General features: G+C 41.6%; 1 protein-coding gene across 3 annotated transcripts in view; it reads right to left on the reverse strand.

Moving 5' to 3' along the window:
* CCNY (cyclin Y) overlaps positions 1–13,085 on the reverse strand; it is a 234,159-nt gene that overhangs the window by 66,350 nt on the left and 154,724 nt on the right. The window lies entirely within an intron of this gene.

Consider the following 13,085-nt stretch of genomic DNA (forward strand, 5'->3'; position numbering starts at 1 on the left):
CAAAAAAACCAACAATTCCTTGGGGATCCCAATATCGTATGCCTGACCTGGCTGCCTGCAACATACCCTGGTATACACAGTTCACGAATTTAGTAAAGGAAGCCTCAATGTTAGAGACCAAATGCCCTGTTCAGTATCTTAAAGTTTATTCCCATTTAATAAGATTTCCTCAGTAATAAAGTAAGGAAAATGTGAGGCAGCCTGAGAAATATATAAACAACGTTATAAACAGAATCTCTTCTCAAAACTAGATAAATGATACTAGTTACTTCTTTGGGGTTCCAATTTCTTAAATCAGTTAGACAGCACTGCACTGCTGAAGCATCCTGACCCTCGGAGCCCCAGTCTCACATCAACAGCACACGGGTCAGAAGGAAAGAACCACAACCAGGAAATTCAGAAGCTAAGGCCTCTCCCCAGGGTTCTTTCCTTAGGCTTACACTCTCAAGTGCCTGTATGGAGACAGGGCATAGAGAACGCTTGTGAAATTCAAGTCTCAAGTCAAATGTCAGTTTTCACATGGCATTTAACATCTATTAAATGAATCACATTTCATTAAGACAATCCAGACATTAAAAACAATTCTCTTCCTCTTTTTAAACTCTTGTAGCAATCACATGTAAGTCATAAAAGACATACTAAAGCCTCAGACTCTAATAACAGCTATTACTATAGGTAATAAACTAAAAATGCTTAGGGAATTTTTCCTACAGATGTAAAATCTACTACAAACAAAAATCTGTCTTTAACACAGACACTATATTTAACATTAAAAGCCAGTAATTAAATTTTTTCTGGTGTTAATAAATTTTTAGACATATGGGATAACTTTAGAAATCCTAACAACGAAGGAAAAGGACAATAATATTTCATTTGTGTTTCTTGTGGGGTTTCAATTGTTTCCTCTGATGCAAACTCCTTCCCGATTAAAATGTAACAGGGCTCGCAAAGAATAAATGGTTTCCCTAAGAAAATATAAGCCATGAAGTCAGGGAAAGAAGAGTGATACACAGGGTCATGGGACCTCTCAGGATACAGAGAATATCCCATCATAATCTAGGAAGTAACCTTTGTCAGTTAATGGGCAGGACACCCCTCTGTGTGCACCATCCCTAAGGTTCAGAGAGTTAACTCAAAGCCAGCCACACAAAGGGACCCTGCCCTGGCCTGAGGACTGTCCCAGGTGCGGGTCTGAGCATCCCAGAACTAAGGGCTGATCTGCCAAAGCCCTCGACCCCAGGGGGATGCCAAGCCAGCTTTTAAACTATTTAATAAATTTGAAACTGAATAAAAATCCCAAGTGTTGAGTTATAAAGGTTTTAGTTTCAGAGTATCTCAACACTCTAAAGACCATTTAGGCACTAAGTCATTTGTTGACTGTCAGGACTACAAGACTCACAGAATGTGAACTTCGCTTAATCTGAACCCCACATCACCAAAAAGCTGAAATAGCTGTAATCCTTCCACCAGAAACGCTCTTGACCCCAGGGTTGTCGCTGGTTTTTGTTGTTGTTGTTGTTGTTGTTGTTGTTGTTGAACTGGTTCCCTCAGGGTGTGGTGGAGGAAAGTACAACACCTCCTGCTGTGTGGTACTATCCAACAACTGACTGATGCTTGGCCTCTGGACGCGGCAGAGGCACATCACTCAGAACAGGGCACTCTAATTCGATAGTTTTCATAAGCACACGTGTCAGGTAGTTCTCAATGTTACACAAAATGTTTTTGTTAATGTATTGCTCCATGATTCTGAAAACACTAGTATGCTTGTACATGTGTGTGCGCGTGCGCGTGCACACACAGACCCTGCCACTTAGGTTCCCATCTTTGCTAGTAAATGACACGGCAAAGTGATGCGCTGGAGAAACAGCAGGGCACAACTCTTAGTAGTCAATCTGACTTGGACATAACTAGCTGTGTGGCCTGGGCAAGTTACCTGGCCTCCTCTCTGTCCCTCAGTTTTCTTAGCTGTAAAACAGAGATGAAAATGACAGATCCTACCTCATGGGTCTATCAGAAGGAGTGCACGAGTTAGTATTTGTAAAGCACCTTGAGCAGGGCGAGCATGTGGGAAGCACCTGTCGGTAATCATTAAGTAGAAACTGCGTTAAACAGGTCAACAAAGCAACAGGGATGTTCTTTATGCCTAACGCTTACAACATTTTGGAAAAACATAAAAGGAAATGCCTAAGGCAATGTTTTACTTGCAAACGATGGACATCATCCTATAGACAACTTAGAAAGATTGTCCCAAAAACAGCAAGTGTCTTAGCGAGAGCGCAGATACTATAGAGTCAACCACGAACTGCTTAGAAGAGGAGCCTGATGAATGAGAAGCCCAATTATGAATTATTCTAAAGAAATAAAATCTGTATCTTTGAAATAATGTGAACCTTACAGATTAAGTTACGAATATGCAGAATAATCAAATTTTAGAGCTAGACTGAAGCAAGTTCATTTAGTCCACGTATTCACACCATGTCTACAGTACAAAATGTGATTTACATCAAGGTCCACTAATATATGAAAATTGCTGAATGACATATTTAAGAAGATTTTATTGAAGAGTTATCATGTGTCCCAAATAATGAGATTATCCCCTTAGATAATTCCAGTACTGATGTATGTCAGATACAAAGATACATGGATATGCACATGTACATGCACACACAAACATACAATCAAAGTGCAGGATGAAGAGGAGGAGGAAGCAGAGATAAGACTTCCACTGGACCTTCCACAATGACCCCAATCTTTCTCCCAACTATTTCAACTGCTCCCACCCGCGACACCTCCTCAAACCCTCCACCCATCACCATGCTGAGCTCCCCACAGGGAGTCTGAGTCACAGAACCCAGAGGCCACCAGACAGCGTCCCCTCACTTTCTTGCCTCTTCTTCCTTGGCAAATCGGTCATACCTCCCTCTACCTGGAGTAGAAGCCCTAACTCTCTTCAGGCCAGAACTAATTAGTACCTTGGCTTCTTCAAAATGTCTTTCCGAACTGGCTCAACCTCCACACTTCCTCCCCATTCACAAAAATCTCTAAGTCTGCTATGCAGATGGGTCCTCTGCAGTCCTCCTACCAATCTGATATTTGAACTGAAGTTTTTTTCTTTCTGGGGTTTCCTCCTTGCTTTCTCCCATCTTTCCGGCCACTCAGTCTCAGTCCCTTTGCGGACTCTGCTTCTCTGAATTTCCTTAGATGTGATCATCTTTTCGTCTTCCTCTAAACACTTTCCCAGGGGACTCTCACCCACTCTCATTAATTCAACTTCCTTCTGCCCTGTGTTGAGTCCCAAATCTCTCCTCTCTGGCCCCAACTTCTGTTCTGAGCTCACTACTTACTGCCTGGTTGACCCCTCCATCTCAATGTTCCTCATGGGCACCTCAAATGCCAAACTAATTTGTTCCTCTAATCAACTGTAATGGCTTAAAACCAGAAATCCTCGTTTTCCTTTCTGTTGGTTTCCTTGTATCAAGTGCTATCAATTCTACTCCAAGTACACTTTCACATCATCCTTTCCCCTGCACCCCTCTAGCCACTATCTGGTATATGAAAGCCACATGGTCTCTCACCTGTATCAGTGCAGTAACCACCTTGCCTCCAGGCTCACTCCTCTCCAAACCATTCTTCTTTAAGTGCTACTGTCATCTTAATACAAAGCAAATCAGATCGTGTTGCCTCCCTGCCTAGATGGTTCTGAGGTTCTCCACTGGGGAGAGGCACACGAGTCAACTCTCCATCTTTCCAGGTTCACTGTTTACTTCCTCTTTCCCTGCACACCACACTTGGACATAATTCAAAGATGAAAGGAACAATGGCCAGTTTTATTTAACTGCCATCAAGGATGAGCCCACAGTGTGCTGGGTTACTTTACGTGTATTCATTTAGAGCTCACAAACATTTAGAGCCCTGCAATGCAGGTAGAATTGCCATTTTAAAGATAAGGAGATCAGAGAAATGAAGTAGCATTTCCAACATCAAATCTAAGACACCAGAGCACAAAGCCATGTTTGTCTGACTCCCAAGCCCGTGTCTCCCTCCCTGAGGTTCTGCAGCCCTTCCCTTGAGCTGTTCTCTCCTAAACCTTCTCATATAATACCCTAAAGACCTTTTCCCCTCCCTGACTCCACTCATCCTTCAGCACTCTGCTGACAGTGCTTCCTCTAGATGCCTTCCCAACACCACCAGACCACCTGGGCTGGGCACCCCTCTGTGTGTTCTATGCCCATGTTCGCCCTCCACAGCACCAGTCACTCTCCATTGTCGTTTCTGGCTCAGTTTTCTATGTGTCTCTAGGGTCTAGACTGCAGGTGTCTTGGAGGTACAGACTGGATAATTTTCTTGAATCAGCAAATGAAGAACAGCTCCATCTTGGGACTAGAGTACTCACTTCTCCTAAAGGTGGGAAGTCATCTACCTCCATGACGGCACAGGATCCTCTGTGAGGGAGACCACAGTGTGGCCACAGCAGCTGTGTTACGGCAGAAAGGGCATGCTGTGTGGCAATGAGCTGGCGACAGGGGCCTGCACCACTGGGCAGTGAAATGCTGATACATGCAGAACACACGAAATGGGGCATGGCAGGCAGATCAAGGAGCCAAGTTCACGTGGACAAGGCACTCCAGACAGGCAGCGCGGCAGCACAGTGGAGTCAGAAAGCTCAGTGTTGGGCTGCAGCTCTGTTACTGATGAGTTGTGTAAACACGGCCAAGTTACTTACAGAGGACAATCACACATACTGGCTTGATCAGGACAGCCGTAGTTTATCCCTGTTGTCCTAGAATAACCAATAATAGTACCCCTTTTCATAATCAATTAAAATGTATAAGCCTATCACCTTAAGCTTAGCCTCCCTAAGCTTCAATGTCTTCATCTATAAAATTCAGATACAGAACCTGCCCTTCATTGTGGTGCTATGAGGAGTAACACCTGTAAAGTACTTAGCACGTAGATGAACTCAATAAATATTAAGTCACTTAACACTTAAGAGTCTCTAGGCTTTAACTTCCCATTTTCAATGACGGTCTTACTTCCTAGAAAGGTTTGTTAGGATCAAAAAAAAAAAAAAAGCATTAAATAATGTAAGGGCCAGGCATGGTAACTCATGCCAATAATCCCAGCACTTTGGGAAGCCCAAGTGGGAGAATCAATCGAGCCCAGGAGTTCGAGACCAACCTGAGCCATACAGCAAGACCTCATCTCTACAAAAAAGAGAAATAAATTAGCCATGTGTGGTGATGCATACCGGTGGTGCCAGTTACTCAGGAGGCTGAGGCGGGAAGATGGGTTGGGCCCAGGAAGTCAAGACTGCAGTGAGCCATGATTGTGCCACTACACTCTACCCTGAGTGACAAGAGTGAAACCCTGTCTCACAAATAAATAAATAAATAAAATGAAGCAATATTACTAGAGGAAAATAAGCAGTAAAAGTTTGTGAAAGGAAGTAATATAAGTGAAATCTCTAAATATGAAAGCTCCACAATTTTTTTTAATCTTAAGGAGGTCAAACTATGACCTTGATAAAGGAGGCAGGTTTCGGTCTGCAGCCTCCTTGGGCCACAGAGAAAGGACATTTGCACTGGCATACCTTGACTAGGAATGAATGAAAGGCCTGCTGGAGTGCAGAAGTGGAGGGGAGGCTGGGTTGCAGAATCACACCTGCCACCTGCTGAACTCCCAGCTCACAGATAGTCTCCATGAAACCATAAAGGCCACTCATTTTGCAGAAGTGTCTTTGCCTTATTCACACAGCTAATACAGGGTGGAGTGGAATTCAAGAACTTTGTGTGGAATTCTGAAGCCTGTGAAACCCAGAGCACTGATCAGCAAGAGCAGGCGTGCTCACAGGGGGATGCCCATACGTGGAAGGCACCAGGCTGGGAGAAAGGAAAGCATCATCATCACTTTTCCAAGACCACCAGGGGTCACGGAGACACAAAGACAAAAAGCAAAACTATGAAAAAATCTTCCTCTCTGACCTCAAAGTGTTCACAAACTAATGTTCCATAGAAAGAAAAAGAAGGTGCAGGTTAGGCGCAGTGGCTCATGGCTGTAATCCCAGCACTTTGGGAGGCCAAGGCAGCTGGATCACTTGAGGTCAGGAGTTTGAGACCAGCCTTGCCAACATGGTGAAACTCTGTCTGTATTAAAAATACAAAAATTAGCTGGGCATGGTGGCGAGTGCCTGTAATCCCAGCTACTCAGGAGGTTGAGGCAGCAGAATCACTTGAATCCAGAAGGCAGAGGTTGCAGTAAGCCAAGATCACATCACTTTACTCCAGCCTGGGTAACAGAGTAAGATTCTGTCCCCCTACCCCCACCCCTCAAAAAAGGGTACAGCTTTTAGTGGGATCAATTTTTTACAGCAAGACTAAAGTAGAAGGCAAATGACCATGGAGTTAAGAACACAGGTGAACCAAATCATTCTCTATGAAAGCGAGAAAATAAACCAACTTTGGATCTCAGAACAAAAACTGGAAAATGCCAACTTTATGGTAGAATTCTGCTTTGTCGATATGTACTTGGCCATAAAAAGGAATGAAGTTCTGAGATACATGGATGAACCTTGAAAACATTATACTAAGTGAAAGAAGTCACTCAAAAAAGGCCATGCATTATATGATTACATTTATATAAAATATCCAAAATAGACAAATCTACAGAGACAAACAGTAGACTAGTCGGGGAGGGGAAGGAGTAGGAATGACTGCTAATGGGTACAGGGTTTCTTTTGGGGGTGATGAATATGTTCTAAAATTGACTGTGATGATGGCTGCACACATCTGTGGTTATATTAAAAACCACTGAACTGTACATTTTTAAAAGGTGAATTTTACACGTTAATTGCATATCAATAAAACTTACTTTAAAAAATAAGTTTTCCATTAGAAATTAAAAAGTCAAAGGCCCAGGTCAAGAAAAAACCCTATGGGATAGACTGGAATTGGAAATTTAAAGTAATTCATGATTTCTGAAATGTCTGTTTCCTAGCTACACCTGCTAAATGGGCCTAGAAGCAGTAACACCGTAGCAGCAATGAGCACACATGGTGTCCAGACCTTGGTTCCAGTACCATTTGCCACTAAAAGGAATCAGGACTCTCTGGAGAAATGGCTATCCAGGGTTGAGGCAAAGGTACAAGATAAGCCTGGAATATCTTATTGTGCCAAAGAGCAAAGGAATTCTCAAAACAAAATGAAAGGATGAAGCATGTCACAAGAACACAAAACCAGTGTCAAAAGACTGCCACTACCCAAATCTAGGACAGTTTGAGCATCAAAATATTTAAGCAGAGGCATGAACTAGGTATCACTGGAAAAGCAGAAATCCAGGAATCTGTACTGAAAATGGCTGGATGGACAGACAGATGGACAGATGGGAAGAGAAGGCTCTCCGCTGAAGCAGAACACCTACTGACAAAGGGAGAGGAAGTATGGCAGGGTTGGAAAACCACCATTCTGTGACCAAAAATAATAAAGATTGGTTCACATAAGCCTGATCAACAGATCAGGGGGTGGGGATAAAGCACAGGATATCTACATGGTTTTCAAGTACCTGCCCAGAGACTGCTTGTTAGTTGCCAAGGGAAAATGAGTAAACAGACAGTGGAGAATCCAGGCAGCACCTTGTCCAGTAATTAAAATCAACACCAGCAACAAGAGTCAGATGATACTGCCTGCCTCTCGATTTGATGCCTTGAAAAAGGCTACACTCCATGTAGTACTCTAGCTGTAAATGTTTAACTGAATCCTTCGGGCAAATCCAAAATGAGAAACATTACGTTATTATTTTAAAAAAACAAAAACAAAACAATAAAAAAAAACCTGACCCTGTATTATTCCAACAGTGTCAACGCCCTGAAAGACTGAGAAAGGCCTAGGATCTGCTCCAGATTAAAGGACATCGAGGGTACATGCCAACTAAATGCCATGTGTCAGCCTGGAGTGAAACCCATACCACAGACAAACACGCTGTAGTGGACATTACGGAGCCACTTAACACCGCTGGAATATGGTCAGTTAATTAGAAGAAACATATCAATGTTAAATTCTTTATTTTGACAATATTGTGGTTACACAGAGAACAGCCTTGATCTTAGGAAACACACAGTGGAGTATTAGGGAGAAAAGGCAGAATGCAGACAACCTACTTACAAACAATTCAGAAAAAATAATAAAGGACAATGACCAAGGATATGCAGAATGTGAGGGAATACTGGTTTAAAACTGATGAATCTGGCTAAAGGGTAGATGAGAGTTTTCTGTATTATTATTATTCTTATTATTATAATTATTCTGTAAGTTTGAAATAAAAGTTAAAATATACATATGTATACACACACACATATATATACACACGTATATATACACACACACACACATATATATGTATCTATAAAGTCAAAGAACAGATTATAACACAAGGCTAAGGGTAACAGAGTCTGCTTCTTAAAGGGCTTTTCTGACAAAGTTCCTGCTTCAAATACAATGTTCCTTCAAGGCTTCACTTGATTCCTCTCTTCTCTCTACTCCAGAAGTCCCTGAGCAAGGTGATGAAGTTGAAAACTGAGGAGGTTAGGAGAGCAATGAAGTGACAAGTAGAATGCACAGCGAAGATGCACTCAGTGCCTGCCCAGCTAGCAGGAGTGGTTGTGCTTCCCCTGACCCCAGGAATGGCAGCAATGGAACCAAGCAAGAGTCAGTGACTGACTAAAACGAGAACAGCTCCTTCCCCACACATAGCAGTGTCTGAGCAATATGAAAAACAGGCAGCTGTGGTCAAGAATTTGTGCTGGCTAATTAAGGGATGAGATCCTAACACTATATACAAAAGATCAGGGCTTCCAACATAGAAACTTCCACGGAGAACACACCATGAGTTACCAGGATAAATCGTAACATCAGCTCAGTGGCCCCTTCACTTGGGTGTCTTAACAAGGACAACGTAGCTTTCAAAATGACCTTCCACAAAGGCACTAGGGAAGCAATTCCACCTGTCAGCTGTCCTGTATTTGAATGGGCCATTACACTTTTCCAGTGCCACTTCCTTTGTGCCTCGTAACAAGAGTGACAGCATGAAGGAAGGGAAGAAGAAACAGAAAGGTAAGAAAAGATATAGTCCTCCACAGACATAACCAATACATTCAAGGAATTGATGTCCTACACAAGCTTCTCAACGTACCAGTATTTCCACGTGTAACATTATCATTTCTAAACATTCCACAAAAAGAAGAAGAAAAAACAAAAAGAAGAGAGAAAATAACAAAATATCTACCCCATTTCAACATCCCTGGGTGAAGCAGAACAGGAGGTCTGACAACCAGGGCATCTAAGGTTCCTTTAGTGACATGAAAATCCTGTACTCTCAATTATTGCTGCTACTTTTCTATAAATTTGAAATTATTTCAAAGTAAAAGCTGGATTTCTTTAATCGTACTGGATTTTTTAAATTTTTACTGATATTTTAACACTGAGTCTTCCTTCACATCCTCCAAGCATATGGCACTGATGCTAACACAGCAGCTGCTCAATAAACTCTCATTCTATTAAGAGTAAATCTTCCAGAGGCAAAAGCAAGATTAAAATGTTTTGAATTTCAGTTCCTAGATGTAGCTCACTGTATTACTTGACTTTTATGACTTACAGATGAAGCTTATAACCAGAATAGACACCATTTTACAAGGAATCCTATTCCTACCTCACTCAAAACTAAAAGGCAGAAACTGATTTGGAACTGAACTACATTAAGAGCAGCAAACTATTCAAGTCAGTATTCCCCAAAGGGAGCTGAACAGAATATACTCGTCCCAGAAAATCTTGGTCTTAATGATTATGAAAAAACTATATCCATACTCAAAATACCAGCAAGACTTTCATCAGTTTTGATATTGAACTTTGAAAATCAAATCAAATTTACCTAAACTCCAATGGGCAATAATAACACAACATACGTATATGGTGTTATAATTAGGCTGCAAATCATTACCTTCTTTGAGTCAAGTAGGTCTGAAATTATGAACCATCCTAGGAAATAAGAGAACTGAGATTTCAAGATGTTTCCAAGACTGCCCAATTAGCAGGTGGCAGAATGAGGGCTTGAATAAAGTTCTTCTGGCTCCAAGTCCTGCTAATAATGTGACTCTTGCTTAGCTGATAAGTAACACTCCCTAGTTGCTTTACTTACTCACAAAGTTTCCTGAACTATCACCAGACTCAGTGTTGAGACAAACGCTTTGGTTTTTTTGAGGATGACACTACACATAATCCTCAGTCTGGTTTTCTCGTTTCAAAGTGCACCTATGGCAAACAAGACAAAGGAAGCTGGCTATTCAACTCCTGATTTGTTCTGTTTTCATACCTTTTTTTTTAACTTCTTAGAATAATCCATTCATTTTTGGTATGCTATCACCAGGTAGCAGGAAGATAATCATAGAAAAGTTAGGCTAAGATAAAAAGCATGCATTCTCTCTGAGTTTCAGGAGTGATTTTTTTTTTCAGGAGTGATTATGAACTCCAACCACCTACAATGTCACCCACAATATATAATCAAATATTTTCACACTTTAATTAAAAGATTCATAAAAATAGCTAACCTTTAAAAAAAAAAAGCAAAGTCAAAACGTCAGCAAATTTTAAACAAAGTATACACTTTAAATAAAGTCCTTTACATAGCCTTTTAAAAATACGTATATCTTTCATATGCATTAAATTTTCCTACCTGGGCGCAGTGGCTCACGCTTGTAATCCCAGAACTTTGGGAAGCTAATAAGGTGGGTGGAACACCTGAGGTCAGGAGTTCGAGATCAGCCTGGCCAACATGGCGAAATCCTGTCTCTACTAAAAATACAAAAATTAGCTGGGTATGGTGGTGCATGCTTGTAATCCCAACTACTTGGGAGGCTGAGGCAGGTGAATAGTTTGAACCCGGAAGGGGGAGGTTGTAGTGAGCCAAGTTTGTGCCAATGCACTCCAGCCTGGGGGACAGAGTGAGACTCCTTCTCAAAACAAACAAACAAACAAACAAAAAACACAAAAACTTCCTATAACTGTTCACTTTATTTACATCTAAAACATAGGTGTTGATTAGAATATTAACCTTTATAATTCACCCTGGTTGAACTTGCTGTCAAAACATCCAAAGTGGTTTATTTTCAAATGGTTTCAAGCTTTAAAACCTGTAATAATTCCTTGAGAAGTGGTCTCCTTTCACTTAATCCTCTGAGTCTCTCTTGGCTGTTTTGAGCCACTTAAAGGCCCCTCTCATTTTCTAGCCTGGGGTTCCATTCTCTACTGCCCCATTCCCTGGAGAATGTCCTGGGTCAAAGCCCACTCTTCTCACTTGCTCATGTGTGTTGTTTGAAACCAGAAAAGCCCTACTTTTCTCCACCTGGAGGAGGTTATTTCCCCTGCAGTTATCATGGTCCTGGGAGTAGAGGTGAACATCCACCTTGCCTTAAATGGCTTACCTACACAACTGTATTCATTTCTTTTAAATAGTAACCTCTTTGTAGGTTATCTTAGCAACATGCACTAAGTGGGTTCTTCAAAACTTGAAAGAGAAATTAAAGAAACAATCTCCCTCACAATAAGGCAAATAAAAAATGAAATGGTATAATAAGGGTGAAAAATAACTGTCACTCCAGAGTTCAGTAACAGACTAAATGACAAATTTTAGTTGAGATCCATATTCAGAAATGAACCCTAGAGACTGTGCCACACAAATTTAATTATAAATGTTATCTCTAACTTCAGATAAGCAAGCTAAACAACCTCTGTCACACGGGAACCGGTGTCATTATCTGAGGAGCACAGAGGATGCGAGCTAAATTGGGTGCTGAAGCAGAGCACCTGGAACTCAACCTAGGCTCCACTGTCTACTTGGCTAACTTCTTTGTGCCTCGGTCTCCTCATCTGTAAAATAGTAATACTGAATTGTACCTACCTAGCACGGCCATTGTGCTAACTAAATGCGTCCATTAAACCAATCACAGCAGAGCCTGGCACACACGCTTTAAAGCACTCAGCAGATGGTACTGATTATTATTATTGCTCGTCTTTTCTCCACCGTTCTAACTTACTATTCCCAAGTTTCAAAACCTGCAAAGTACAGCTGCTTTATTAGCCTAATTGAATCTGCAGGTAATTTCACTCAAATGATATTTCAGCTGGTTGGACTGGCACACTCCCACGGCTTTTCCCAGTGTGGCAGGACTGATGGCGCTCATTTGCAGTGAGGTCTGTTCACAGTTTGGAGGGTCATGCTCCTTGTTACAGGGTCATTTGTTATATAAGAAACTTAGCACCCAGATTTTTTTTCTATAGGAATAGGTGCATTTGCATAGATCTCAACAACTGTGCAATTTCACTCTGTGTCATCAGATGTGATTTTACAGAGGTTTGAATGCTGGGCTGGGTTTTAGAAGCTATCGTGCATGAGAATGCATGACCTCCCATTCTAATCCACGTGCTGGGTGCAGAAAGTGTGTACTCAAGTGTGTGGCAGATGCTAGGACTGTAAAGGACACAAAATGGCAAGGTTAGGTGTGTGCCTGGGTGGAGGGCAGGGGTGTTAAAAGAGGTATGCAGGTTAGAACTGTGGGAGCACACCTCTGTATCATCAGTCGCAATGAGAACAGAGCGGCACAAACTCCTATCCTCCTATTTCTTCAATGCACCTTCCATGGAGCTGCAGTGAACAGGAAAGATGGCCTGGATGCAGTTCCAGCTCTTCCCTTTCCCTTGCAAGCTCCTTGGCAGGCGTGCTAATGAGTATAATGAGTAGGAAAGCATTCAAGTGCACCCAGCAGGCAAAGAAATGGAAGCAAGGATTTAGAGAATTTGTTCCAATCGCTCGAATTTTTATATCCAGGTATATACTGCTTTAAAAAAAAAAAAAAAGCATCGCAATTTTCATATTTTCCTCATGACACAGACTGCAATTTCAAAGGTGCTTTACATGGATGTTTTGAAATTTAAGGGGCTGAGGGAAAAGGTCACAGACTGCTTTAAGAATCTGCTAAAAATTATAAGCCCTCTGACCCCTAGAAACTGTATATGTGCATATATATTAACATTGACTACAAA

Source organism: Rhinopithecus roxellana, chromosome 11 (assembly GCF_007565055.1).
Source record: "Rhinopithecus roxellana isolate Shanxi Qingling chromosome 11, ASM756505v1, whole genome shotgun sequence".
Lineage (NCBI taxonomy): Eukaryota > Metazoa > Chordata > Mammalia > Primates > Cercopithecidae > Rhinopithecus > Rhinopithecus roxellana.